Consider the following 4,100-nt stretch of genomic DNA (forward strand, 5'->3'; position numbering starts at 1 on the left):
GGGGGGGGGCGGCAGCTTCTGTGTGCCACCGCACCAGGGCTGGTGTTTTACACCGAAACGTCTCCAGAAGCCTGTCCGCCTCCCGGGGGCCCGTGCGGTGCGCTCCCCCAGCCCCGCGACCTGGCCAGCGTCCGACCAGCTCGACCGAAGGGCCTCAGCAGCCCTCCTCGAGCACAGCCGCCCTCCCCAGCCTGGGACGAATGCAGATCTCGCCTACCCCTTCACTCCCGTTCACGCAAGGTCACTCACCAAAGGCGAGGCCACCGCGGACGGCCGCTTCGACTTGGCAGGCGAGAGCGTTGCGCGCGTCCAGCAGGCACCACGCTTGGCTCATCCTCCGGGTCCAGGCCTGGCACCTTCGAGGCCTGCACCGGCGAAGGGGCGCTCGCACCGCTGAGGAACCAGTGTTCCTCGCCCCGGACTCTAGCTCAGGCATACGCTTTGGCGTCAGGCCCAGCGCACCCCACACCCTTGCCCTGCGCTCCAAGCCCGGCGTGCGCCACGGCTGGTTCTTGCCCAGCACAAGCATACACTCTCCCCACTGGCTCCAAACTCATCGCGTTTTCTCCATTACTTAAACGTCAGTGAAGAGTCACTTCCTCCGTTTTGACCTGTGTTTCCCTATTGGGGATTGGGGTGGGTGGAGGGGTGATGTCAGGATTAAAATCTTGGGACTTTTACTCTGGGCAAACAAGCCGTAAACTGGCAGATTAATTCTCACCAACAGCTGATCTCGGGAATTCGAAAGAAGAAAGTGCTCTGGGGCGCCACACGGACTTTTCCGGTCTCCTTTCTCTAGGGATCGCGTAGATGGGTGCACCGGCCGCGCGAGCCTGCAGCGTGTGCACGTGTGCGCGGAGTGCGTATCCGCACGCGTGTTCCTGAGTGTGCCTGCTTTGTGTGCCCACCCGCGGACGCAGCCACCTTCTTAGGCCTCTGGAGCGCCTCGGCTGCAAGGCTTGGGGCTGCAGGCCCTGAAGGGGGAAATCTTTTCGCAGAAGGTTTGAATTATTTCGCTCCGCGGGAGACCGGACCTCGGCCCCATTCGGCTGTGGATTTGGGCGGGAAAGGCCCAAACGCAAGCTGGGGGAGCCGGGCGCAGCCGGAGCTGGGGTCCGAGCGCAGATGGCGCCGCCGCGCGCCTGAAATATACTTCCAAGGCCGCGGCCCGAGCAGCTGTTCCGGGCGATCCTGGCTCAAAAGGGTTCACTGTCGCTGCTCGGTGAGAGGCAGAGGCAAGCATGCCCGAGAGTCGGGCTCCGCGGAGACCCTCCCTGGCCAGCGGCGGCTACGTCCCGCCGGCTTCTCCAAAGACGCGGACTTCTGGCAATAATGAGGGCATCTCACAGGCCCTTCCTTCTCCAAGGCCCTTCAGGCCTCAGGGTGTTTCGGGACCAGCAGGCTCGTTGGAAATTTTTGAAATACATACTGTGGGTCCTCTGGTGTGTGAGCGCCCGCGGGCCGCGCGGGTTCCCCGCTGCTGCAGGTTTGCGCCCGAGGTTGCGGGCGCTCTGCGCCAACTAAAGCCAGCTCTGTCCGCACGCGGAAAGAAAAACTGGGCTGTGAAAAAGTAAAAGGCCACGTCTTTGAATAAAAGTTAAACATTAAAATCTGGCCCTTGGGTTGTCGGAGGATCCTCGGATTTAAAGGCACGGACAGAGAAGGCTGGAAACGGAACGGCCCAGACAGAGGGAGGGAGTGGTGAAAATGATACATAGAATTGCCCCAGGCGTGTGTCCAGTGCAAGTCAGCCTGTTTGTTGAATCCTTCCCCAAGCTCCGTGGCAATTTTGGTTTTGTTGTGGTCGTTTCCCCTCCCACCCCTCCCCCCACAACCCCGTTCCTGACTTCTTATCACCGGCCTAGCGCAGGCGAGCCCTGCAGCGGGTCCAGCCTGCTCTCGGTCCCAATCCGGGAAGAGAGTTTAAACAATTAGAGGCCAAGGCCGGCGGAGGCACGGCCCTGGGCACAACAGAGTCGCCTGTGCCCCTTCCCTCCTCCACCACCATACACACACCTTCACGGTGGCCTCCTTTGTATGTGTTCGTTAGGGCGCCCTATTAGAGGAAAAAGAAAGAAAGGCCTAAGAGGGACCCCGAGCCCTGGCCTCGCCTTCCGCCACCATCCGGTCCCAGAGCCTGCAGTTCCGCCTCCTCCGCTCCGGGGGCTGCCGAGCCTCCGCTACCGCGCAGTTTCTCTGGAAGATCTTTTCTCATCCTACGTCCGGTTCATCAGAAAGCTTTGGCCACTGCAGGGGCTCCAACTTGGAGATCCCCTAGGCGCACGCCGCAGCGAGGCCCGGCTGGTAGCCCGCGAGCGCTCTCGGCTTTCAGCTGCTTCCTCCTCCCGGGCTGTAGCCCCACATACAGATTTCGTTTTCCCTAATCCAAACGCCCTTCTTTTTTTTTTTTTTTTTTTTTTGTTCAAAAGAATGATAAAGGGAATGAGAACGGTCAGCTGAACTCTGTGTGGCACAAAGTTCTGTATTAGGTCGGGAACCGCATTCTGGATACCAGGCCCTCACGTTTGGGTCTCCGGACCCAAAGGTTGGGTCTCACCTCGCTCCAACCTTTTCTCTCCTCACTGTGGCTGAAAAGGACGGCGATCAGAGAGAACTGCGAGCTGAGTCTCTGATTGTGACCCCATATGTTGATCCTTTTGAACGTGCGACCCAAGACCGGTTCCTAACTTGGCCCCCTCTTTAGAGAAAAGTAATCGCGGACAGGGGGTCTGTCAGGCGCGGTTAAATAACTTCTGCCTTTCCCACCGTCGGGAAAATAAAATAAACTAACCTCCCAAATCATGAATGGTCATGCGGCCTGAAGGAACTTCCGCGAAACCGTGTGAAGGCCCGAGTGAGATTTTGACAACATATAAATGCGGTGAGGAAGTAGGGTCTGGTCAGAGATGGGAAACACACATTAGCCACGCGTTCTTGTCTGGATTGCCCACACAGGGGTCCGCGTGGACGAGCACCCGCATCCAAATACATAGAAAGACTTGAGCGGACGAAATAAATCTCCTTTTAATTTTCTTTTCATCGACTAATAAAAATAATTCCCCAGCACTAAACTCAAATACCGTAACGGGCCACAAGAACACGGAGAATTCATAAAACCCTGTCTCTGCAAGTCACCCGCTAATCGCGTTATTATTAGCCTCAGGAGCATGGAAATTGAACTGTCACTGCCGAAAGAGAAAATGTAAGCGACAGCTGTCCCTCCTTGCGTCGGCCAGCTTTCCAGCCCCCAAACCCCTGGGCCCCAAGCTCCGTCCCCGAGCTCTTCAACCCGTGGCCGCCCCCGTCCCTTTGCCGGCCGCCGACCCCACTTTGCCTTCCCGCTTTTCGGCGCGCTGACCCAGGTTTACTCCCCAGCCCTAGCCGGTCAACAGGAGCACCTCCAGAATGGCTATAGAAGTCCTGGCTGGAAAGTTTCTGAAACCGCTAGACCCAGGNCTTGGCACTTAACACAAAACTTTAAGTTGTCTCCCCCTCCACCACCCGCCCAGGTTTCTGCTAAAATACAGACACCGACATCCGCTCTGTGTTTTACGTGTTGTGTACGTATAACGTGCATAGATCCGAGACAGAAATTAATCTCACCGCTCCCCCAGCAATACACAGAGGTGTGGGCCCGGAAGAGTGGCCCAGGGCGCAGGGTAAGAGGTCTACCGTACATTCTCTTTCCATACACGCCATTCCGTCGTCGCCGGAGTAGGGGAAACACAATTTGAGTCCCAGGGAAGTTGGGGGGCGGGGGTGGAGTGGGAGGGCGAGAGCCNTTCCCGAGACAGGGTGTCGAGCCCGGGAGCTCCGCCAGTTCTCCGGAGCTCTCGCAAGCCAGCCCCGGCCCCTCTCCGCTCCTGCCGTGGCCCTGGATCTGTGCCCCTCCTTAACCCCGGGGGCCTGCGGCCGCTCAGTCGCGCTCCGCTCCAGAAGAGAAAGGGATGCGGGCGAGGCCTCCTTGCTTGAGGTTGGCGACGAAAACACAAGGCTCAGTTCCTCCTATATTGTCTGCAGCGACTTTGGGGAAGGCTCGAGGCGTGTGCGCAAAGAGAAGGAAACCCGCACTGGAGCCAGGCAGGGAATCCAGGGGCAGG

At 58.6% G+C, this 4,100-nt stretch overlaps 1 protein-coding gene across 1 annotated transcript in view; it reads right to left on the minus strand.

The window, feature by feature from the left end:
- Nucleotides 1-4,100, minus strand: part of TBX15 (T-box transcription factor 15) — a 102,107-nt gene that overhangs the window by 97,723 nt on the left and 284 nt on the right. The gene's annotated exons all lie outside the window — the stretch shown is intronic.

The sequence above is a fragment of the Crocuta crocuta genome, unplaced genomic scaffold (assembly GCF_008692635.1).
Source record: "Crocuta crocuta isolate KB4526 unplaced genomic scaffold, BGI_CrCroc_1.0 scaffold180, whole genome shotgun sequence".
NCBI lineage: Eukaryota > Metazoa > Chordata > Mammalia > Carnivora > Hyaenidae > Crocuta > Crocuta crocuta.